General features: G+C 43.0%; 1 long non-coding RNA gene across 3 annotated transcripts in view; it reads right to left on the bottom strand.

Moving 5' to 3' along the window:
• The window catches only part of LOC130314980 (uncharacterized), a 41,793-nt gene extending 15,679 nt beyond the window's left edge, over nt 1–26,114 (bottom strand). For 2 of the 3 annotated variants that reach the window (XR_008862566.1, XR_008862568.1), the window contains exon 1: nt 13,065–13,255. This is a non-coding gene — a long non-coding RNA (uncharacterized LOC130314980). Of the gene's footprint in view, nt 1–13,064; nt 13,256–24,976 lie in introns of those variants that run through there. The other variant, XR_008862567.1, reaches the window with a different exon arrangement.
• Nucleotides 26,115–26,554: the final 440 nt, after the last annotated feature.

Below are 26,554 nucleotides of genomic sequence, written 5' to 3'. Positions count from 1 at the left end.
GTAAAATTTCCGTCAGAAATTCCGCTTGCTAAAATGTCTAGTGTAGTGAATGGTTTTCCGTTCACAAATTCACACTTCGGAATATGTGAAGCGGAAAATCCGCTTAGAAATTTCCACCTAAAGAAAGGGGTTGCTCTTTCTTCAGGCGGAAATCCGAGCGGAACACATAGCAGTCTATAGGAGACTGCAGTGTCCGCGCAATCCTAGCGCCGACTAATTCAGTCGGCGCAGGCGGAACTCGGAATCTCCGGGCGGATATTTTCTGCCCGGAGATTCCGTAGTCTGAACCTAGCCTAACACTTGCATCCGGGTCCACCCCTATGAAAATCTCTAATTTAGTCCTCAAATGCGCATGGCGCTCTCTCACTTCAGAGCCCTGTCGTATTTCAAGGCAACAGTTTAGGGCCACATATGGGGTATCTCCGTACTCGGAAGAAATTGCGCTACAAATCTTTGGTGGCCTTTTCTCCTTTTACCCCTTATGAAAATGTAAAAGTTGGGGTCTACACCTGAATGTTAGTGTAAATTATTTTTTTTTTTTATACCAACATGCTGGTGTTGCCCCATACTTTTCATTTTTATAAGAGGTAAAAGGAAAAAAGACCCCCAAAATTTGTAGCACAAATTTCTCCCAAGTACGGAAATCCCCCATATGTGGGCGTAAAATGCTCAGCGGGCCCACAACATGGCTCAGGAGTGAGAGCGCACTATGTACATTTGAGGCCTAAATTGGTGATTTGCACAGGGGTGGCTGCTGGTTACAGCGGTTCTGACATAAACGCAAAAAAACCCACATGTGACCCCATTTCGGAAACTACCCCCCTCACGGAACATAACAAGGGGTACAGTGAACATTTACACCCCACAGGTGTCTGACAGATTTTTGGAACAGTGGTCCGTGAAAATAAAGAATGTAATTTTTTATTTGGACAGCCCACTGTTACAAAGATCTGTCAAATGCCAGTGGGGTGTAAATGTTCACTGTACCCCTTGTTACGTTCCTTGAGGGGTGTAGTTTTCCAAATAGTATGCCATGTGGGGTGTTTTTTGCTGTTCTGGCACCATGGGGGCTTCCTAAATGCGACAGGCCCCCCAAAAACCATTTCAGCAAAATTTGCTCTTTAAAATCCCACTGTCTCTCCTTCTCTTCTGAGCCCTCTAGTGCACCCACAAAACACTTTACATCCACATATGAGGTATTTCTTTACTCAAAAGAAATTGGGTTACACATATTGTGGGGCTTTTCTCCTTTTATCCCTTGTAAAAATAAACAATATGGGTCTACAAGAACATGTTAGTGTAAAAAAAAAATATGCAGATTTTGATTTTTCTCCTCCACTTTGCACCAAAAAAAGATGCAAATAACGACAAAAATTTACGACTGTGTTAAAGTAGAATATGTCACGGAAAAACAATCTCTGAATCAGAATGAAAGGTAAAAGCATTCCACAGTTATTAATGCTTAAACTGACAGTGATCAGATGTGCAAAAAATGCTCTGATCCTTAGGGTCAAAATGGTCTCGGTCCCTAAAGGGTTAAAAGGGTACTCCGGCGGAAATCTTAATCCTTCCAGTACGTATTAGCTAAAGATGAGCGAACTTACAGTAAATTCGATTCGTCACGGACTTCTCGGCTCGGCAGTTGATGACTTTTCCTGCATAAATTAGTTCAGCTTTCCGGTGCTCCGGTGGGCTGGAAAAGGTGGATACAGTCCTAGGAGACTCTTTCCTAGGAATGTATCCACCTTTTCCAGCCCACCGGAGCACCGGAAAGCTGAACAAATTTATGCAGGAAAAGTCAGCAACCGCCAAGCCGAGAAGTTCGTGACGAATCGAATTTACTGTAAGTTCGCTCATCTCTAGTATTAGCTGCTGAATATTACAGAGTAAATTCTTTTCTTTATGGAACACAGAGCTCTCTGCTGACATCATGACCACAGTGCTCTCTGCTGACATCTGTCCATTTTAGGAACTGTCCAGAGCAGCATATGTTTTCTATGGGGATTTTCTCCTACTCTGGACAGTTCTTAAAATGGACAGAGATGTCAGCAGAGAGCACTGTGGTCATGATGTCAGCAGAGAGCTCTGTGTTCCATAAAGAAAATAATTTCTTCTGCAGTATTCAGCAGCTAATAAGTACTGGAAGGATTAAGATTTTTTAATAGAAGTAATTTACAAATCTGTTTAACCTGGCACCAGTTGATTAAAAAAAAATACAAATAAAAAAAAAAAAAAGTTTCCCCCCCGAAGTACCCCTTTAAACCCTTAAGGACCGGGGTTTTTTCCGTTTTTGCATTTTCGTTTTTTGCTCCTTGCCTTTAAAAAATCATAACTCTTTCAATTTTGCACCTAAAAATCCATATGATGGCTTATTTTTTGCGCCACCAATTCTACTTTGTAATGACGTCAGTCATTTTGCCCAAAAATCTACGGTGAAACGGAAAAAAAAAATCATTGTGCAACAAAAATTTTTTTTTTTAAATGCTGTTTTGTAACTTTTGGGGGCTTCCGTTTCTACGTAGTACATTTTTCGGTAAAATGACACCTTATCTTTATTCTGTAGGTCCATACGATTAAAATGATACCCTACTTATTTAGGTTTGATTTTGTCGTACTTCTGGAAAAAATCATAACTACATGCAGGAAAATTAATACGTTTAAAATTGCCATCTTCTGACCCCTATAACTTTTTTATTTTTCCGTGTATGGGGTGGTATGAGGGCTAATTTTTTGCGCCGTGATCTGAAGTTTTTAACGGTACCATTTTTGCATTGATAGGACTTATTGATTTTTAAATGATATAAAAAGTGACCAAAAATGCACTATTTTGGATTTGGAATTTTTTTGCGCGTACGCCATTGACCGAGCGGTTTATAGAACGATATATTTTTATAAATCGGACATTTCCGCACGCGGTGATACCATATATGTTTATTTTTATTTACACTTTTTTGTTTATGGGAAAAGGGGGGTGATTCAAACTTTTAATAGGGGAGGGGTTAGATGATATTCATTCACTTTTTTTTTTCACTTTTTTTTGCAGTGTTATAGCTCCCATAGGGACCTATAACACTGCACACACTGATCTTTCACATTGATCACTGGTTTCTCATAGGAAACCAGTGATCGAGGTTTCTGCCGCTTGACTGCTCATGCCTGGATCTCAGGCACTGAGCAGTCATTCGGCGATCGGACACCAGGAGGAGGCAGGTAGCGGCCAACCCGCTGTCCTGTAAGCTGTTCGGGATGCCGCGATTTCGCCGCGGCTATCCCGAACAGCCCACTGAGTTAACCGGCAGCTTTTACTTTCACTTTTAGCCGCGCGGCTCAGCTCTGAGCGCCGCGATCGGTGCTGCGCGCTATTAGCGGCGGGTCCCGGCTTCACTATGATGCCGGGCCCGCCGTGATATGATGCGGGGTTACCGTGTAACCCCGCGTTATATCACGAGAGCAGGACCAAGGACGTACCTGTACGTCCTTGGTCCTTAAGGGGTTAACCCGTACAGGACCAAGGGCGTATGGATACGCCTTCTGTACCTGGGTCTTAAGGACCCAGGGCGTACCTGTCGATCAGCAGGCACCCCATGCAAGTGCCCAGGGGGGTCAGACCCCCCATGTCGGCAATCGGCGCAAATCCCAAGTGAATTCACACTTGCGATTTGCGCCGATTCCGGGTCATACGGGTCTATGGTGACCCAGTGACGTGGAATATAAGGGGTATCACGGTTGTCTAAGACACCCACGATCCCCCTGTAGCGATAGGAGTGAGGTGGCAGAGGTGCCACCCCTCCTATCTCTGCTATTGGTGGTCTAGACGCGACCACCAATAGGAGATCGGGGGCGGAGGGTTTACTTTCGTTTTCCCCGTTCTTCCCACCCACAATAGGCGGGGAAACGACGGGGACCGAACGCCGAAGATCCACTTACCCATCGGTGGAAGCTGCAGGACTGGATTGGCGGCGGTGATCGGCGCGGGCTGCAAAAGAGGACGGCTCCCTGGATCCGACGGAAGCCGGTAAGTTGCCTAGCAACATCTAGAGGGCTACAGTCTGAGACTGTAGCCCTCCAGATGATGCAAAACTACAACTCCCAGCATGCCCAGACAGCTGCTGGGCATGCTGGGATTTGCAGTTTTGCAACAGCTGGAGGTCTACAGTTTAGAGACCACTGCACAGTGATCTCTATACTGTAGCACTCTAGATCTTGCAAAACTACAACTCCTAGCATGCCCACACAGCAGTTTGCTGTCTGCGCATGCTGGGATTTTTAGTTTTGCAACATCTGGAGGTCCACAGTTTGGAGATCACAGTGCAGTGGTCTCTATCTGTAGCCCTCCAGATGTTGCAAAACTACAAATCCCAGCATGCCGAAACAGCTGTCTCGGCATGCTGGGAAAAGTAGTTGCGCACCTCTAGCTGTTGCATAACTAGATCACCCAGCATGCCCTTCGGCGATCAGTACATGCTGGGAGTTGTAGTTTTGCAACAGCTGGAGGCCCACTGGATGGAAAATACTGAGTTAGGTAAAAGAACCTAACTGAAGGTTTTCCAACCAGTGTGCCTCCAGCTGTTGCAAAAGTACAACTCCCAGCATGCACGGTCTGTCAGTACATGCTGGGAGTTGTAGTTTTGAAACAGCTGGAGGTTGTCCCCCCCCCCCCCCCCCTGTGAACGTACAGGGTACATTGACATGGGCGGGTTTACAGTAAGTTTCCTGCTTCAAGTATGAGCTGCGGCAAATTTTTCACCGCAGCGCAAATTTCTAGCGGGAAGCTCACTGTAAACCTGCGCCGTGTGAATGTACCCTAAAAACACTGCACTACACTAACACATAATAAAGGGTAAAACACTACATAAACACCCCCTTACACTGCCCCCCCCCCCAATAAAAATGAAAAACGTATTGTACAGCAGTGTTTCCAAAACGGAGCCTCCAGCTGTTGCAAACAGCAACTCCCAGCATTTCTGGACAGCCACTGAATGTCCAGGCATGCTGGGAGTTTAGCAACAGCTGGAGACACCCTGTTTGGGAATCACTGGCGTAGAATACCCCTATGTCCACCCCTATGCAATCCCTAATTTAGTCCTCAAATGCGCATGGCACTCTCTCACTTCAGAGCCCTGTCATATTTCAAGGAAACAGTTTAGGGCCACATATGGGGTATCTCTGTACTCGGGAGAAATTGCGTTACAAATTTTGGGGGGCTTTTTCTCCTTTTACCCCTTATGAAAAGGAAAAGTTGGGGGCTACACCAGCCTGTCAGTGTAAAAAAATAAAAAATTTTACACTAACATGCTGGTGTTGTCGTTTACTTTTTATTTTCACAAGTGTTAAAAAGTAAAAAAAGACCCCCAAAATTTATAACACAATTTCTCCTTAGTACGGAAATACCCCATATGTGGGCATAAAATGCTCTGCGGGCGTACAACAAGGCTCAGGAGTGAGAGCGCACCATGTACATTTGAAGCCTAAATTGGAGATTTGCACAGGGGTGGCTGATTTTACAGCAGTTCTGCCATAAACGCAAAAAAAGAAATACCCACATGTGACCCTATTTTGGAAACTACACCCCTCACGTAATGTAATAAGGGGTACAGTGAGCATTTACGCCCCACAGGTGTCTGACAGATTTTTGGAACAGTGGTCCGTGAAAATGAAAAATTTAATTTTTCATTTGCACAGCCCACTGTTCCAAAGATCTGTCAAACACCAGTGGGGTGTAAATACTCACTGCACCCCTTATTAAATTCTGTGAGGGGTCTAGTTTCCAAAATGGGGTCACATGGGGGGGTCCACTGTTCTGGCACCACGGGGGGCTTTGTAAACACACATGGCCCCCGACTTCTATTCCAACCAAATTCTGTCTTCAAAAGCTCAATGGTGCTCCTTCTCTTCTGAGCATTGTAGTGCGCCAGCAGATCACTTGATGTCCACACACTGGGTATTTCCATACTCCAAGAAATGGGGTTACACATTTTGGGGGTCATTTTCTCCTATTACCCCTTGTAAAAATATACAATGTGGGGGAAAACCAGCATTTTAGTGAAACATTTTTTTTTCCATTTACACATCCGACTTTAGCAAAAAGTCGTCAAACACTTGTGAGGTTTTAAGGCTCACTGTACCCCTTGTTGTGTTCCTTGAGGGGTGCAGTTTCTAAAATAGTATGACATGTGTTTTTTTTTTTTTTTTTTTGCTGTTCTGGCACCATAGGGGCTTCCTAAATGCGACATGCCCTCCAAAAAACCTTTTCAGCAAAATTCGCTTTTCAAAAGCCAAATGTGACTCCTTCTCTTCTGAGCATTGTAGTGCGCCAGCAGAGCACTTGACGTTCACACTTGGGGTATTTCCATACTCAGAAGAGATGGGGTTACAAATTTTGGGGGACATTTTGTCCTATTATCCCTTGTAAAAATTTGAAATTTTAGGGAAAACTAGCATCTTAGTGGAAAAAAAAAAATCATTTACACATCCAACTTTAACAAAAAGTCGTGAAGCACCTGTGGGGTGTTAAGGCTCACTGGACCCCTTTTTACGTGCCTTGAGGGGTCTCGTTTCCAAAATAGTATGCCATGTGTTTTTTTTTTTTGCTGTTCTGGCACCATAGGGGCATCCTAAATGCGACATGCCCCACAAAAACCATTTCAGAAAAACTCACTCTCCAAAATCCCATTGTCGCTCCTTCCCTTCTGAGCCCTCTACTGCGCCCGCCGTACACTTGACATACACATATGAGGTATTTCCTTACTCGAGAGAAATTGGGTTACACATTTTAGGAAGATTTCTCTCCTTTTACCCCTTGTAAAAATTCAAAAACTGGGTCTACATGAACATGCCAGTGTAAAAAATAAAGATTTATAATTTTCTCCTTCAATTTGCTGCTATTCCTGTGAAACACCTAAAGGGTTAACAAACCTTTTGAATGTCATTTTGAATACTTTGAGGGGTGCAGATTTTATAATGGGGTCATTTGTGGGGCATTTCTAATATGAAGGTCCTTCAAATCCACTTGAAAACAGAACTGGTCCCTGAAAAATTTTGATTTTGAAAATGTTGTGAAAAATTGGAAAATTGCTGCTGAACTTTGAAGCCCTCTGATCTCTTCCAAAAGTAAAAACATGTCAACTTTATGATGCAATCATAAAGTAGACATGTTGTATATGTGAATCAATATATAATTTATTTGGAATATTCATTTTCCTTATAAGCAGAGAGCTTCAAAGTTAAAAAAATGCTAAATTTTAAATTTTTTCATTAAATTTTGGAATTTGGAAACGATGCAAGTATCGACAAAATTTTACCACTAACATAAAGTAGAATATGTCACGAAAAAACAAACAAACAATCTCGGAATCAGAATGAAAGGTAAAAGCATCCCAGAGTTATTAATGCTTAAAGTGACAGTGGTCAGATGTGCAAAAAATGGCCGGGTCCTACAGTGAAAATTGGCTGGGTCCTTAAGGGGTTAGCCTGTTGGGGACGAAGGGTGTAGCCATACGCCCGTGGGAATTTCGGGGATCGGACCGGAGTGACTGCTGATATCGATCAGCAGGCACCGCGCGCAAATGCCCAGGGGGGTTCATCAGACCACCCCCCCCCCCCATGTCGGCGATCGGCACAAATCGCAAGTGAATTCACACTGGCGATTTGCGCTGATTTGGGACATACGGGTCTATGGTGACCCGATGTATAAGGGGGATCGCGGTTGTCTAAGACACCTAAAATCCCCCTGAAGGATAGGAGTGAGGTGTCAGGGGTGCAACCCCTCCTATCCCTGCTATTGGTCATCAGAAGCGACAACCAATAGCAGATCGGGGGCGGGGGGGTTAACTTTAGTTTTCCGCGTCCTGCCCCCCCACAATAGGCGGGGCAGAACGGGGAACCGGGCGACGAAGATCCACTAACCCATCCGACGGCAGCGGGCGACGGTGATTGGCGGGCAGCGATGTCGTGCCGCAGAAGAGGACAGCTCCCTGGAACCTACAGAAGTCGATAAGTTGCCTAGCAACATCTGGAGGGCTACAGTCTAAGACCACTTTATAGTGGTCTCTAACCAGTAGCCCTCCAGATGTTGCAAAACTACAATCCCAGCATGCCCAGACAGCTGTTTGGGCATGCTGCAATATGTAGTTTTGCAACAACTGGAGGGCTACAGTTTGAGACCACTATACAGTGGTCTCTAAACCGTATCACTCCAGATCTTGCAAAACTACAACTCCTTGAATGCCCAAACAAGCTGTGTGCTGTCTTGGCATGCTGGGATTTGGAGTTTTGCAACATCTGGAGGGCCACAATCGGAGATCGCTGTGCAGTGGTCTATAAACTGTAGCCCTCCAGATGTTGCCAAACTGCAAATCCCACCATGCCCAAACAGCAAACAGCTGTCTCGGCATGCTGGGAGTTGTAGTTGCGTACCTCCAGCTGTTGCATAACTAGATCTCCCTAGAGTTTTGCAACAGCTGGAGGCACACTGGTTGGAAAATACTGAGTTAGGTAACAGAACCTAACTGAAGGTTTTCCAACCAGTGTGCCTCCAGCTGTTGCAAAAGTACAACTCCCAGCATGCACGGTCTGTCAGTACATGCTGGGAGCTGTAGTTTTGAAACAGTTGGAGGTTTGCCCCCCCCCCCCCCCTCATGTGAATGTACAGGGTACATTTACACGGGCAGGTTTACAGTAAGTTTCCTGCTTCAAGTTTGGGCTGCGGCAGATTTTTTGCCGCAGCGCAAACTCCTAGCGGGAAACTCACCGTAACCTGCCAGTGCGCATGTACCCTAAAAACACTACACTGCACTAACACGTAATAAAGGGTAAAACACTACATATACACCCCCCTTATACTCCCCCCCCCCAATAAAAATGAAAAACATATTATACGGCAGTGTTTCAAAAATGGAGCCTCCAGCTGTTGCAAAACAACAACTCCCAGAATTTCTGGACAGCCACTGACTGTCCAGGCATGCTGGGAGTTTAGCAACAGCTGGAGGCACCCTGTTTGGGAATCACTGGCATAGAATACCCCTGTGTCCACCCCTATACAATTCCTAATTTAGTCCTCAAATGCGCATGGAGCTCTCTCACTTCGGAGCCCTGTTGTATTTCAAGGAAACAGTTTAGGGCCACATATGGGGTATTTCCATTCTCGGGAGAAATTGCACTACAAATTTTGGGGGGCTTTTTCTCCTTTTACCCCTTATGAAAAGGAAAAGTTGGGGGCTTCACCAGCCTGTTAGTGTAAAAAAAAAAACTTTTTACACTAACATGCTGGTGTTGCCCCATACTTTCACAAGCAGTAAAAGGAAAAAAAAAAAAAAAAAAAAAAAAAAAAGACCCCCAAAATTTGTAACGCAATTTCTCCCGAGTACGGAAATACCACATATGTGGGCGTAAAATGCTCTTCGGGCATACAACAAGGCTCAGGAGTGAGAACGCACCATGCACATTTGAGGCCTAAATTGGCGATTTGCACAGGGGTGGCTGATTTTACAGCGGTGCTGATATAAACGCAAAAACATAAATACCAACATGTGACCCCATTTTGGAAACTACACCCCTCATGGAACGTGACAAGGGGAACGTGACCCCACAGGTGTTTGAAGAATTTTCATTAAATTTGGATGGGAAAATGAGAAAAAAAAAAAATTTCACTAAATGCTGGTGTTACCCTAAATTTTTCATTTTCACAAGGGAAAATAGGAAAAAAGCCCCCCAAAATTTGTAACCCCATTTCTTCTGAGTAAGAAAATACCCCATATGTGGATGTAAAGTGCTCTGCAGGCGAACTACAATGCTCAGAAGAGAAGGAGCGCCATTGGGATTTTGAAGAGAAAATTTGTCCGAAATTGAAGGCCACGTGTATTTACAAAGCCCCCATAGTGCCAGAACAATGGACCCCCCTACATGTGGCCCCATTTTGGAAACTGCACCCCTCACGTAATGTAATAAAGGATGCAGTGAGCATTTATGCCACACAGGTATCTGACAGGTTTTTTGAACAGTGATCCGTGAAAATGAAAAATAAAATTTTTAATTTGCACATCCCACTGTTCCAAAGATCTGTCAAACGCCAGTGGGGTGTAAATACTCACTGCACCCCTTATTAAATTCTGTGAGGGGTGTAGTTTCCAAAATGGGGTCACATGTGGGAGGGTCCACTGTTCTGGCACCACGGGGGGCTTTGTAAACGCACATGGCCTCTGACTACCATTGCAAACTGATTCTCTTTCCAAAAGCTCAATGGCGCTCCTCCTCTTCTGAGCATTGTAGTTCAGCAGCAGAGCACTTGACGTCCACACATGGGGTATTTCTATACTCAGAAGAAATTGGGTTACAAATTTTGGGGGTAATTTTCTCCTATTACCCTTTGTAAAAATGTAAAGTTTAGGCAAAATCTGCATTTTTGTAAAAAAAAAAAAAATTCTCATTTACACATCCAACTTTAACAAAAAGTTGTCAAACACCTGTGGGGTGATTAGGCTTACTGTACCCCTTGTTACATTCCTTAAGGGGTGTAGTTTCCAAAATAGTATGCCATGTGGGTATTTTTTGCTGTTCTGGCACCACAGGCGCTTCCTAAATGCGACATGCCTCCCAAAAACCATTTCAGCAAAATTCACTCTCCAAAATCCCATTGTTGCTCCTTTCCTTCTGAGCCCTCTACTGAGCCCGCTGAACACTTGACATACACATGAGGTATTTCCTTACTCGAGAGAAATTGGGTTACAAATTTTGGGGGATTTTTCCCCTATTACCACTTGTAAAAATGCAAAAACTGGGTCTACAAGAACATGAGAGTGTAAAAAATGAAGATTTTGAATTTTCTCCTTCACTTTGCTGCTATTCCTGTGAAACACCTAAAGGGTTAACACACTTACTAAATGTCATTTTAGATACTTTGAGGGGGTGCAGTTTTTTTTTTATTTATAATGGTCATTTGTGGGGTATGTCTAATATCAAGGCCCTTCAAATCCACTTCAAAACTGAACTGGTCCCTGAAAAATTCCGATTTTGAAAAAAATTGGAAAATTGCTGCTGAACTTTGAAGCCTTCTGATGTCTTCCAAAAGTAAAAACATGTCAACTTTATGATGCAAATATAAAGTAGACATTTTGTATATGGAAATCAATATATAATTTATTTGGAATGTCTACTTTCCTTACAAGCAGAGAACTTCAAAGTTAGAAAAATACTACATTTTTAAATTTTTCATCAAATTTTTGAATTTTTCACCAAGAAATAATGCAAATGTCACCGAAAATTTACCAATACCATAAAGTAGAACATGTCATGAAAAAACAATCTCGGAATCAAATTTATAAGTTAAAGCATCCCAGAGTTATTAATGCTTAAAGTGACAGTGGTCAGATTTGCAAAAAATGCTCCCGTCCTTTGGGTCATAATGGGCTCCGTCCCCAAGGGGTTAAGGACTAAGGGCGTATGGGTATTCCCATGGGAAATCCGGTCCCCGCCGCTCGACCGGGGTGACTGCTGAGTCAATTCAGACCGGCGATTTGCGGCTATTCCGGGTCAATCAAGTCACGAGTGATCAAGGAGACTAGGAGAAAAAGGGTGAATGGGGCTGTCCAAGACAGCCCCATTCACCCTTACCCAGCAGGAGTGAGGTGGCACAGGTGCTGCCTCACGATCACGTGATTGATCGGTCAGAATAACCGACCAATCACGACCCTGCTGGGCGGCGATCGGGACGCCGACGATGGCGGCGATCGGGGCCAGTGGGGGTCTCCTACCTTGCCCTGGTCCGGCGGAGGTCCCCTCAGGATCGGTGGCAGCGACAAGAGCAGCAGAATCGGTGGCAGCAGCGGTGGCGGTCCCGGCGACAGGATACAGCAGCAGGTGAGGCCTGTTCACCTTCTGCTGTTGCTTAGCAACAACTTGCAGCATGACCTTTAGTAGTCTGTGCATGCTGGGGGTTGTAGTTATGCAACAGCTGGAGGCACATTTTTTCTATGAAAAAGTGTGCATCCAGCTGTTGCATAACTACAACTCCCAACATGCACAGACTACCAAAGAGCATGCTGGGAGTTGTAGCAGTGTGCCTCAAGCTGTTGCAAAACTACAACTTTCAGCATGCCCTTCGACTGTCAATGCATGCTGAGTGTTGCAGTTTTGCAAAAGCTGGAGACACATAGGTGACAAACTTGGTTTCACAACCAAATTCAGTGTTTTGCAACCAGTGTGCCTCCAGCTGTTGCAAAAATACAACTCCCAGCATGCACTGAGAGACTGTACATGCTGGGAGTTCTAGTTTTGCTACAGCTGGAGGCACACTGGTTGCTAAACACTGATTTAACCCCTTAGGGACTCAGCCTATTTTCACCTTAAGGACTCAGCCCTTTTTTGCAATTCTGACCACTGTCACTTTATGCATTAATAACTCTGAGATGCTTTTACGGATTATTCTGATTCTGAGACTGTTTTTTCGTGACATATTCTACTTTAACAAAGTGATAAATTTTCGTTGTTACTTGCATTCTTTCTTGGTGAAAAATCCCAAAAGGTCATGAAATTTTTGAAAATTTAGCATTTTTCTAACTTTGAAACTCTCTGCTTGGATTTTCCAAATAAATTATATATTGATTCACAAATACAATAGGTCTACTTTATGTTGACATCATAAAGTTGGCATGTTTTTGAAGACATTAGAGGGCTTCAAAAGTATAGCAGCAATTTTCAAAATTTTCACGAAAATTTCAAAATCTGAATTTTTCAGGGACCAGTTAAGTTTGAAGTGGATTTGAGAGGTGTTTCTGTGAGAAATACCCCATAAATGGCCCCATTATAAAAACTACACCCCTCAAAGTATTCAAAAGGACTTTTAAAAAGTTTGTTAACCCTTTAGGTGTTTCACAAGAATAGTAGCAAAGTGGAGGAGAAAAATCAAAATCTGCATTTTTTTACACTAACATGTCCTGGTAACCTCATTTTTTTTCCTTTTTAAAAGTGGTATTAGGAAAAAAAAGCCCCCAAAAACCCCTGTACAGACTACTTCGGACACCCATATACTCAACTATACCTAATATAGACATTAGAGAACAACAACTTACCTCAGGTTCTATCGGTAAAATAACGGTCCATAAGATGTCCTAAAAAACAAAAACATAAATAAAAATTACAATGAGAATAAGCAATAACGTACTGTTGGTAACATATTAACAGAAGAACCCAAAAAATCTATAGTATATTTTAGTAACCTAAAGATAAATGCGAGAACAGCTAGCATGAAAGAGACTAATTTTACTAAAACATTTACTGCACAATTATCCCAGTGAACATCTACAGGGACATATTGAATATATAGATAGGTATATGGTAACCAACCATACTAGCATATGATCGAATAGCCCCCCCCCCCCCCAAGTTTAGTGATACAGACCCTATAACTGTATTGTGCTGCACTGCTAAATAAGAATGCAAACAGGACTAAGTGTCTAAATATACCCATACATCAATATAGGCTGCAAAGGGAATTAATTCCCTAAGCGCAAGGATATGCACGATATGCACATATGTGCTGGTGCAAGACCGGAATTATTTCTAAGTGCAGTGACATGCGCCAAATAAACATACCCGGATCGGACCCTGGTTATGCGCAAGTCGGAGAAGCTGAAGAAATCTAAGTCCTATGACACGCGCGAGATCACCAGCGAATGAGATCACGCGAGACATGCGATCAGATACGTCACCTGGTCACATGATAACAACAAAGAGTAAAAGGAGAACCGGATTGGACCATAAATCACGCGATAAGGGAGATTATGATGTGGCGCTACTCTATTGGAGGGGGACGGAAGTGAGGAGGATCCGAGGTTATATAAACTAGTGATGGGCGTCCGGAGCTCAGTAGCCTCGCAACCCTTGACAAAGCGGAGTCATCCGCGAAACGTCGGGGAGGTTCTGATTGAGTTTTAACCAGCGGCAGTTTTGAATTATAACAGGACTGGTAGTCTATGGTTAGGTGATGCAGATACTGTAGCACACCAATCATATACACTATTTAGGTACCATAGCTCCAGTGATACCGTACACAGTAGGGGGTCAATAGAATACCCCCACTGAAGCACAGTACTGCATCGCTGATAATTTTAAAACGTGTGAAGGGGTTATAAGATTTTATATAAATTCAATAAAAGTTGTTTTTTAGGGGAGGGTATCTAGTAAGGGCTTATCCCCGAGAGGGGGCAACCCCTTAAAGGTTGTTCAATATACAATTACCCTGAGACCCTCAGGGACATTTTTTGGTTTGTTTTTCACATGCACATATGAGGGCAGACAAATGCACTACAGTCCGCTGAAAAAGAACGTATTTGTGAACAGCAGCAGGACCCAACAGTGCAGCACCACAATAAAAAAAAATCCAGGGATTAAACCCTAAATTGCACTCTGTCACACAATTCTGAGCAGCAGATGATTTGTGGAGCAAAAAAATACTGAATTGTGCTTAAAAATTAGGTGGTAAGATGGTTGATAAAGTTCAGGCAGCTTGTTGATCTGTATCAGGCAGCTGACAGCTATCTGCCCCTCTCTGCTGCAATGCTCAATAACGTGAATAGGAGGTTAAGCTATCAATGATCCTTCTCAGTGTGAACAGCAAAGCACTCTGCACTCCTGTCTTTCCCCAATGATGATGTGACTAGCAGTTGCAGTGTAATGCTGTGGTATAAGCTAGTCAGACACACGCAGTCCCGTTCTCTCTATCTCTGAATGCATAGACGAAATGAAGAGAGGAAAGATGGCTGCCGATTATATAGGGCTTTGACATCACAGGGCTCAATGAATGCTGATAGGCTGCATCTCACATGTGATTCAGGGTCATCCCGCCTACCTTCATTCCCGCCGCCGTTTCCCACCCTCTCATAATCCCCTGCCCCATGTACTCACACGTGGATCCGCCATTTTAGGTCTCCAGTAGCCTGGAACGCTGTAAAATGAAGTTTAATTAAGCTATTCGCGTGATTGAATCGCGGCGATATTCGCATTTGTTGCGAACCTAATTTTTCATAAAATTCGTAACGAATTCAGGTTCGTCAACTCCGATTCGCTCATCTCTATTCATAAGTTCCGACACTGTATCGTGCACAGAAAAAACTCTAGGACCTTTAGATGTAGAAGGAACCTTCCCTTGATCTGCTGGTGCACCTATTGACTGCACAGCCTTGATGAACCTAGGGAATTTTATAGCAGGAAAGTAGGTCTTTCCCTGCACTTCCTCATCTGCAGAACTGGATGATTCAGTCTCATCCACTATTCTGAATTGCTCATCAGAATGCATGATGATAGGAGTATCGCTTCTTCTAGGTCTCTTGCTTGCAGGAGGGGCAACCACTAGGGAGTCCATTAATTCCTTAATGGAACTAAAGACAAATTCTTTGACCCAAACAAACATATCCTGCATGGATGGTTCCTGGTTTGGTGGTAGTCTGGGACGTCAGGAAGGGCAGATGGGGTAATCATATCCATCAGGTAGAGGCACTTTACAAGAACTGCATTCCAGGTGTCTGCGCTTATGGGAAGATTTCCCATGAGGCTCTCTACGCCTTCTAAACCCTCCAGATTCCATAGAGGACATCTAAGAAAAAAAAATCAATATCAAGCATAAAACTATGGGAAAAAAGCGCCCTGGAAGGAAAAACCTACAGTTTTAGAAAAGTAGTCAAATCCGAGCCAGAACATAGGTCCCGCCCACTTCCGGTACAGACCTAACTTTAAAGAAACTAAAATAACTAGAATATATGAAAATATATAAGTAAGGCTCCTGAATGCAAGCTGAAATAATCTATACCCTGCAGAAATAGCCTCCCAATTCACACCGCCACAGCCAGAGAGAAAGAAAAATCTTCCGGCACCGCCGGAAGTGACGTGACGCATCTAACACTGCCTTTGGTCTTCGGCCTTCGGTCTTTCCGCCTTGCCGGAAATGAATCAGAGGCTCTAGAGCTCCGGCCTGCGACTTCCGGTCTTCAGAATAATGGCGGCGCGCAACGAAACTGAGACAGAGATGGCGCCGTCACAGAATTGTACCTTAAAAGAAAAAATAAATATAAGTTGAGAAAGGGGAGCTTAGGAGCGTACATGCTCACATAAGGACAAAAAAAAAAAAAATAACTGTCCTAATGTGAGCAGGGCATTTATATAGCCTTTAGGGGAGGTCCTTATACTTTTTATTTAAATTTATAAAAAAATCCAAGGTCCCATTGGCTCACATTGTGCTGCTAAGGGACACTAGGGAATAAGTCTTATGGGACTCTGCCGGGGAATTAAAAACTGTCCACAATTGGGAGGTGTCTACTAAGGGAGTTTTTAATAATTTATATATATATATATATATATATATATATATACACACACATACATACACACACACACACACACACACACACACACACATTAGAAGAAAGAAAAGAACAGCACACAAGTGCACATCAATTCAATTAATAGGTACTCGCCATCATCTGGACCTTGGTTAAAGATCCAAAGTTGTAATATCCAAAGGAAAAGATAGCAGCACACAGGTAGTAGCAAATCCAAGTGAAATTTATTCCATCCTCAGCACAGTACAAAAAGGTACAACGTTTCAACAATAGCACATTGGATGCTTAAGACAATGTGAGATTGTTGAAAAGTCGTGTACTGTGCTGAGGATGGAATAAATTTCACATGGATTTGCTACTAGCTGTGTGCTGCGATCTTTTCCTTTAGATTATATATTATATCTCTATATCTATATATCTATCATATCTATCATATCAATCTATCAATCTATCTATATGTATATCTATATCTGTATATCTATATATCTCCATCTCTATCTCTATATATATTACACACATACACACACACAGTGGGGGGGAAAAGTATTTAGTCAGCCACCAATTGTGCAAGAAGTCCTCCCACTTAAAAAGACGAGAGAGGCCTGTAATTTTCATCATAGGTGTTCCTCAACTATGAGAGACATAATGAGAAAAACATCCATACAATAACATTATTTCATTTTTAAAGAATTTATTTGCAAATTATGGTGAAAAATAAGTATTTGGTCAATAAAAAGTTAATCTCAATACTTTGTTATATACCCTTTGTTGGCAATGACAAGTCAAATGTTTTCTGTAAGTCTTAACAAGGTTTTCACACACTGTTGCTGGTATTTTGTCCCACTCCTCCATGTAGATCTCCTCTAAAGCAGTGATGTTTTGGGGCTGTCGCTGGGCAACACTGTCAACTCCCTCCAAAGGTTTCTATGGGGTTGAGATCTGGAGACTGGCTAGGCCATTCCAGGACCTTGAAATGCTTCTTACAAAGCCACTCCTTCGTTGCCCGGGTAGTGTGTTTGGGATCATTGTTTCATCTTCAATGCCCTTGCTGATGGAAGGAGGTTTTCACTCAAAATTTCACAATACATGGCCCCATTCATTCATTCCTTACCACGGATCAGTTGTCCTGGTCCCTTTGCTGAAAAACAGCCCCAAAGTCCCACCCCCATGCTTCACAGTAGGTATGGTGTTCTTTGAATGCAACTCAGCATTCTTTCTCCTCCAAACACGACAAGTTGAGTTTTTACCAAAAAGTTCTACTTTGGTTTCATCTGACCATATGACCTTCTCCCATTCCTCTTCTGGATCATCCAAATGCTCTCTAGCAAACTTTAGAAAGGCTTGGACATGTACTGGCTTAAGCAAGGGGACACGTCTGGCACTGCATGATTTGAGTCCCTGGCGGCATATTGTGTTACTGATGGTAGCCTTTGTTACTTTTGTCCCATCTCTCTGCAGGTCATTCACTAAGTCCCCCCGTGGGGTTCTGGGATTTTTGCTCACTGTTCTAGTGATCATTTTGACACCACAGGGAGATCTTGCGAGGAGCCCCATATCAAGGGAGGTTATCAGTGGTCTAGTATGTCTTCCTTTTTCTAAGAATTGCTCCAAAGGGGATTTCTTCACACCAAACTGCTTGATTATTGCATATTCAGTCTTCCCAGCTTGGTGCAGGTCTACAATTTTGTTTCTTTGACAGCTCTTTGGTCTTGGCCATAGTGAAATTTGGATTGGGACTGTTTGAGGTTGTTATACTCATAACAAATTCAAACAGGTGCCATTAATACAGGTAATGAGTGGAGGACAGAGGAGACTCTTGAAGTTTCAGGTCTCCGAGACAGAAATCTTGCTTGTTTGTAGGTGACCAAATACTTTTACCAAGGAAAATACCAATTAATTAGAAATCATACAATGTGATTTCCTGTATCCCCCCTCCATTCTTTCTCTCATAGTTGAGGTATACCTATGACGACAATTACAAGCCACTCATCTTTTTAAGTGGGAGAACTTGCACAATTGGTGGCTGACTAAATACTTTTTTCCCCCACTGGATGTGTCATATAAAAATTTTTTTCTTCCCCCATATAAATACATTTATATAACGCTTCAAAATGTCTGGAGATATTTCTTATGCAAGTCTATGGGACATTTCCTGATCATACTGCTCTTGAGCTGCAGAGATTGACAACTGTCCGGCAGACAGGTACAGAGAAAGATACATTTGTGCTGGGGAAGGGACATGGGGACGGGACATAAGGACAGGAGTGGCATTGCTGCCTTTCCTTTCTTTGCTGGAGACAAAAGGTTTAGGTAGACTAAAAATGTGCTTAACTGTCTTAGTAGATGTCTTTAAGCGCATCACGATGATGAACAAGACTAGAAAACTAAGGGGGACATTTATTATACTCTGAACCTGGTACAGATCAGTAAGAAGTCACAAATTGTTGAACAATCCACATGGCTTGTGTGTGGTGATACCGTATTCTGCCCATCCTGTCTGGCATCTTGGGCCCACTACTCAGGACTCAATATATTGAATTCTAATGACATGTTCATATTTTCATTTTACTGTTTCTTTATGATATGTGTTAGTCGAGAAGGTGAAGAGTGAATCAAGTGACCTGTCTGCCCCAATGGGAATCCTCCAAATTGCCCTGAATATAGTGTGGGGTGGGGGGGGCGGGGAGGAGGAGCTGCTCCAGTTCAGTTAAGAGTTCAGTCTAGCTCCAGTGCTAGTTGTTAGCTGAGCTCCTGTTGTACAGTGTTGAGAAGTCATAGAGAAGTGTGAGGTGATCTGAGGAGGCCTCAAGCTAATAAGAAATCTAAACCTGCACCCACGCATATCCTAAGGAAGATCCCCTATGGGAGTAACCCTTTAAGCACCAAACTCTGGGGAAGAGGAAGCAATAGTCTCCAGTCAGTCTACAGTACCAAAGTCAGCATGGATTGCTATTCATCCCAAGTCAGTCTCCATACAGCACATCACAAGCAATGGCACAAGTCCCAGCAAGGCAATAGGCTTTAAAGGTTTACTCTGCACTCCTCTTTGCACCAATCTATCCTGCCTCAGTAAATACAGTTATATGTAACCTTGTATCAAATATTTATTGCCCCGTTCCTGGCCCAGGAGAAGCTGTCTCAAACCTCGGACCATGTATTGGCTAACGGCGTCCTGGCATCACGGAGTGTTAATTTCACATTATCCACCTCATAGATACCGCATATGCAAACATTTGCAACTTTTTAACAATCTAACGAGGTGGCCTTGACGTGGCGAGTGGGCTTGTACGTTTTGATCAAAATGTATACTAACGACCTGTTAGTTTTTGAAATTATACTCAGAAACAAGTAGACCAAATTACAAACGGTGGATGTGCGGCTGTGTTTCTCTTTTTGTGTTGCACATTCCACTCCTCTCATTTGGCCCAGGCGTTTTTAATTAGCAGGATACTGCATAAGGGTTTCCTCCCACCTTTCTCCCATCCCTCTGACAGTGAGCACATGGTAGTTTCATACTGGTGTGGTTCTCAGTGGCGGCCATTGTTTCTGTGATGCTTTGTCTGTGGGGTGGAGTGGCCCAGAGCCAGGGGCTTGGTCGGGCAGTAGTGGGACTGCCTGGCCACTGGGTCGCTCCCCCCCATTGGGCATGGGGTCTCGGGGGCAGTGGTCGCCACCGGGGGCTATGCCAGTGTCAGGTTAGGGACCCATTCTAACGAGGTGGCCTTGACGTGGCGTGTGGGCTTGTACTTTTTGATCAAAATGTATACTAACAACCTTTTAGTTTTTGAAATTATGCTCAGAAGCAAGTAGATCAAATTACAAACTGTGGATGTGCGGCTGTGTTGCTCTTTTTGTGTTGCACATTTTTAACAATCTCTACCATGGTTCGAGTGGGTGGGGCTTATTCCACGCAGAAGGGGCATGTTTCTCTTGATAAATACAGTGCAATCCTACAATGGCAGGTGTTAAAAGGGGTACTCCAGCACTAATACATCTTATCCCCTATCCAAAGGATAGGGGATAAGATGTCTGACCACGGGGGTGTCACGATCACACCCTATTGGTCCAGCCAAGATGCTAGAGAGAGTGTGATGGTGCAAGGGTTAAAGCCGCCAGACCTCTGGGTATCCACTACTAGTCCCAGCAAGTCACCAAATTAACCCTTAGATAAATGTGTTTCCACCAGAGCTGCCTTCAGAAAGGTGAACTCATATTTAGAGATCAGAGACCAGAGCTGATTAATTAAACATTTAATCTGATAAAAAGGTATCACAGTGCTGACTATATAAAAATACAGAAACAAATGACATATAGGTATAAAAATATAGAAAAGTTTAGCAAGACAAGTTCAGAAAACAAAAATGAAGTTCTTACACCATGATGGTATAGCAGTCCATGAGAGTGAGTTCCAGCTGTCCTTAGGATGGTCTTGTCAGCTTGTTGCACAGCATTGAACACCCTGAGTCTAGCATTGTTATATATTATATATCTGCCTTTTTGGAGGGAGACTCCATTCCCCCCTCCCCTCTGATCCCACCAGGGGGGCATCTCTGTTGCTTCAAAGGGCCTCTGACTTCAAAGGAGATACAAACAAACAGCCAGACCCCCAATAAAATGCAATACATATAGGATTCACCGTCTGAATGACCTCTCACCCATGTCTTGGATAATCCGTCACACACAGTTATAATTTATAATACACATATATGATTTTAATAATCAGGCCTTGGGCCTGACAGGGGGTCCCGCCGCTGGGGACCCCTGCAATCTTGCATAGGGCACCCACCTCTTTGAGCTGCACACAGTGCTGCCAGCTCACAAACGGGGCCATCACACCCCCTCCCATAGACTTGAATAGTGGGGGCGGGGAGTAACGTCACACGGGGCGGAGTCGTGATGTCATGATACTCCGGCCCCATGGTCAGCACCCGGCAGTTTGTGAGCTGGCAGCGCGGCGTGCAGCTCAAAGAGGTGGGTGCTGTATGCAAGATTGCGGGGGTCCCTAGCGGCGGGACCCCGTGGTCAGACATCTTATCGCCTAGCCTTTGGATAGGGGATAAGATGTCTTAGGGCCGGACTACCCCTTTAACCCCTTGGGAACAGAGCCCATTATAACCCTAAGGACGGGAGCATTTTTTGCAAATCTGACCACTGTCACTTTAAGCATTAATAACTCTGGGATGCTTTTACCTATAAATTTGATTCCGAGACTGTGTTTTTCGTGTCATATTCTACTTTATGGTAGTGGTAAATGTTTGTCGATACTTGCATAATTTCTTGGTGAAAAATTCCAAAATTTGATGACAAATTTGAAAATTTTGCATTTTTCTAACTTTGAAGCTCTCTGCTTGTAAGGAAAATAGACATTCCAAATAAATTATATATTGATTCACAAACACAATATGTCTACTTTATATTTGCATCATAAAGTTGACATGTGTTTTTTACTTTTGGAAGATATCAGAGGGCTTCAAAGTTCAGCAGCAATTTTCAAATTTTTCACAAAATTTTCAAAATCGAAATTTTTCAGGGACCAGTTCAGGTTTGAAGTGGATTTGAAGGGCCTTCCTATTAGAAATACCCGACAAATGACCCAATTATAAAAACTGCACCCCTCCAAAATGACATTCAGTAAATTTGTTAACCCTTTAGGTGTTTCACAGGAATAGCAGCAAAGTGAAGGAGAAAATTCAAAATCTTCATTTTTTACACTCGCATGTTCTTGTAGACCCAGTTTTTGAATTTTTACAAGTGGTAATAGGAGAAAAATCCCGCAAAATTTGTAACCCAATTTCTCTCGAGTAAGGAAATACCTCATATGTGTATGTCAAGTGTTCGGAGGGCGCAGTAGAGGGCTCAGAAGGGAAGGAGCAACAATGGGATTTTGAAGAGTGAATTTTGCTGAAATGGTTTTTGGGGGCATGTCACATTTAGGAAGCCCCTATGGTGCCAGAACAGCAGAAAACCCCACATGGCATACCATTTTGGAAACTACACCCCTCAAGGCACGTAACAAGGGGACCAGTGAGCCTTAACACCACGCAGGTGTTTGACGACTTTTCGTTAAAATCGGATGTGTAAATGAAAAAAAAATATTTTCACTAAAGTGCAGTTTCTTCCCCAAATTTACCATTTTTACAAAGGGTTATGGGAGAGAATGCCCCCCAAAACTTGTAACCCCATCTCTTCTGTCTATGGAAATACCCCATGTCAGGAAGTAAAATGCTCTGCGGGCAAAATACAATGCTCAGAAGAGGAAGAGCGCCATTGAGCTTTTGGAAAGAGAATTCGTTTGGAATGGTAGTCAGGGGCCATGTGCGTTTACAAAGCCCCCTGTGGTGCCAGAACAGTGGAACCCCCCCCCCACATGTGACCCCATTTTGGAAACTACACCCCTCACATAATTTAATAAGGGGTGCAGTGAGTATTTACACCCCACTGTGCAAATGAAAAATACAATTTTTCATTTTCACGGACCACTGTTCCAAAAATCTGTCAGACACATGTGGGAAGTAAATGCTCACTGTACCCCTTATTACATTACATGAGGGGTGTAGTTTCCAAAATGGGGTCATATGTTGGGGGGGTTCATTGTTCTGACACTATGGGGGCTTTGTAAACTCATGTGGCCTTCAGTTCTGGACACGTTTTCTCTTCAAAATCCCAATGGCGCTCCTTCTCTTCTGAGCATTGTAGTGCGCCCGCCGAGCACTTTACATCCACTTATGGGGTATTTTCTTACTCAGAGGAAATGGGGTTACAAATTTTGAGGGGCTTTTTTTCTTATTTTCCCTTGTGAAAATGAAAAATTTAGGGTAACACCAGCATTTTAGTGAAATTTTTTTTTTTCATTTTCCCATCCAACTTTAATGAAATTTCGTCAAACACCTGTGGGGTGTAAATGCTCACTATACCCCTTGTTACGTTCCATGGGGAGTGTAGTTTCCAAAATGGGGTCACGTGTGGGTATTTATGTTTTTGCGTTTATGTCAGAACCACTGTAAAATCAGCCACCCCTGTGCAAATCCTGAATTTAGGCCTCAAATGTACATGGTGCGCTCTCACTCCTGAGCCTTGTTGTGCGCCTGCAGAGTGTTTTACGCCCACATATGGGGTAATTTCGTACTCAGGAGAAATTGCGTTACTAATTTTGGGGGAGCTTTTTTTCCCTTTACTGCTTGTGAAAATAAAAAGTATGGGGCAACACCAGCATGTTAGTGTAAAAAAAATAAAAATGTTTACACTAACAGGCTGGTGTAACCCCAACTTTTCCTTTTCATAAGGGGTAAAAGGAGAAAAAGCCCCCCAAAATTGTAGTGCAATTTCTACTGATTACGGAAATACCCCATATGTGGCCCTAAACTGTTTCCTTGAAATAAGACAGGGCTCTGAAGTGAGAGAGTGCCATGCGCATTTGAGGACTAAATTAGGAATTGCATAGGGGTGGACATAGGGGTATTCTACGTGTATTCTTCCCAAACAGGGTGCCTCCAGCTGTTGCTTAACTCCTAGAATGCCTGGACAGTCAGTGGCTGTCCAGAAATGCTGGGAGTTGTTGTTTTGCAACAGCTGGAGGCTCCGTTTTGGAAACCCTGCTGTACAATATGTTTTTCATTTTTATTGTGGGGGGGGGGGGGGCAGTGTAAGGTGGTGTATATGTAGTGTTTTACTCTTTATTATGTGTTAGTGTAGTGTTTTTAGGGTACATTCACACTGGCGTGTTACGGTGAGATTCCCGCCAGGAGTTTGCGCTGCGGCGAAAAATCTGCCGCAGACCAAACTTGAAGCAGGAAACTTGCTGTAAACCTGCCCATGTGAATGTACCCTGTACGTTCTAATGGGGTCTAATGACCCCCCTGGGCATTTGCATGGGGTGCCTGCTGATAGATATCAGCAGTCACCCCGGTCCGGTCGCCCTTCATCCTTAAGTACCAGGACGCAAGGGCGTATGCATACGCCCTTCATCCCCAACAGGTTAACTTCAGGCCAGCATATCAAATGCAAGTCTTGGTAAATTAATTAGTTTAACCATGGGGCTATGCTTTCAGCATCAATAACATAGGCTACGAAAAGACTGGAAATTGAGGTCATGGCTTAAAATATTTGTGTAATATCTTAGAAGCCAACACTACACCAAAATGTTTTTTAAGACATAAATGAGCACAAACAAATGGAAATTTGTCTTTACATTTTGATTACATGAGTGCAAAGTGGGTACAATTTGATAATATAAAATGTGCATGCTCTAATATAACAGCAGCACAAGGAATGGTGTGTGGTAAACCGAAGAACATACATTTTCAAGAGGAATAAAAGTGTCACAACACTGAGTTCTAAGTACAGATTAGAGATGAGCGAACTTACAGTAAATTCGATTCGTCACGAACTTCTTGGCTCTGCAGTTGATGACTTTTCCTGCTTAAATTAGTTCAGCCTTCAGGTGCTCCGGTGGGCTGGAAAAGGTGGATACAGTCCTAGGAGAGAGTCTCCGGGGCACCTGAAGGCTGAACTAATTTATTCAGGAAAAGTCATCAACTGCCGAGCGGAGAAGTTCGTGACGAATCGTATTTACTGTAAGTTCGCTCATCTCTAGTACAGATGTTAGTATTGTTATCTCCTGGATACCATATGGATATACTGTAACATACTTGTCAGGTGGGGTGGTAAATTGTCTCTGCCGATGTCTTCAGCTCTTTGCTACCCCACATTCTACACTTAGAGGAATCCTCATAGCATCATATATAGTGCCCTTTAAACAGGATCACACACCATGACTATTGAATATAATAATATCATCATACACTGCCTCCCGTGAATATATTAGTGTCACGTGCTGCATCCTGTGGATATACCAGTGTCACACACTGCCTCCTGTGAATAGAATAGCACTACAAGCTACGCACTGTAAATATAATAGCGTCACACACTGCCTCCTGTGGATATAACAGCGTCACACACTGCATCTTGTGAATATAATAGCATTAGAGGCTATGTACTGTAAATATAATAGCGTCACACTCCATCCAGTGGATATAACAGCGTCACACACTTCATCTTGTGGATATAATAGCATTACAGGCTACGTACTGTGGATATAATGGCGATATAATAGCATTATACGCTGCATCCTGTAACTATAATAGCAATATACACTGCATCCTGTAAATATAATAGTGTCACACACTGCCTCCTGTGGATATAACAGCATCACACACTGCCTCCTGTGAATAGAATAGCACTACAAGCTACGCACTGTAAATATAATAGCGTCACACACTGCCTCCTGTGGATATAACAGCGTCACACACTGCCTCCTGTGGATATAATAGCATTACAGGCTACATACTGTAAACATAATAGCATCACACACTGCCTCCTGTGGATATAACAGCGTCACACACTGCCTCTGGTGGATATAATAGCATTACAGGCTACATACTGTAAACATAATAGCTTCACACACTGCCTCCTGTGGATATAACAGCGTCACACACTGCATCCTGCGGATATAATAGAATTACAGGCTACATACTGTAAACATAATAGCGTCACACACTGCCTCCTGTGGATATAACAGCGTCACACACTGCATCCTGCGGATATAATAGCATTACAGGCTACATACTGTGGATATAATGGCAATATAATAGCATCATACGCTGCATCCTGTAAATATAGCATTATACACTGCATCCTGTAAATATAATAGCATTATACACTGCATCCTGTAAATATAATAGCATTATACACTGCACCCTGTAACTATAATAGCATTATACACTGCATCCTGTAACTGTAATAGCATTATACACTGCATCCTGTAACTGTAATAGCATTATACACTGCATCCTGTAACTATAATAGCATTATACACTGCATCCTGTAACTATAATAGCATTATACACTGCATCCTGTAACTATAATAGCATTATACACTGCATCCTGTAACTATAATAGCATTATACACTGTATCCTGTGACTATAATAGCATCATACACTACATCCTGTAAATATAGCATTATACACTGCATCCTGTGAATATAATAGCATTATACACTGTATCCTGTAACTATAATAGCATCATACACTGCATCCTGTAAATATAGCATTATACACTGCATCCTGTGAATATAATAGCATCACGCGCTGCGTACTGTAAATGTAACTGTGTCATACACTGCCTCCAGTGGATTTAACAGCGTCACACACTGCCTCCTGTGGATATA

Source organism: Hyla sarda, unplaced genomic scaffold (genome assembly GCF_029499605.1).
Source record: "Hyla sarda isolate aHylSar1 unplaced genomic scaffold, aHylSar1.hap1 scaffold_1851, whole genome shotgun sequence".
Classification (NCBI taxonomy): Eukaryota; Metazoa; Chordata; class Amphibia; order Anura; family Hylidae; genus Hyla; species Hyla sarda.
Note: the sequence above shows the minus strand (reverse complement) of the source record. Positions and strands in the feature narration are given on the sequence as shown.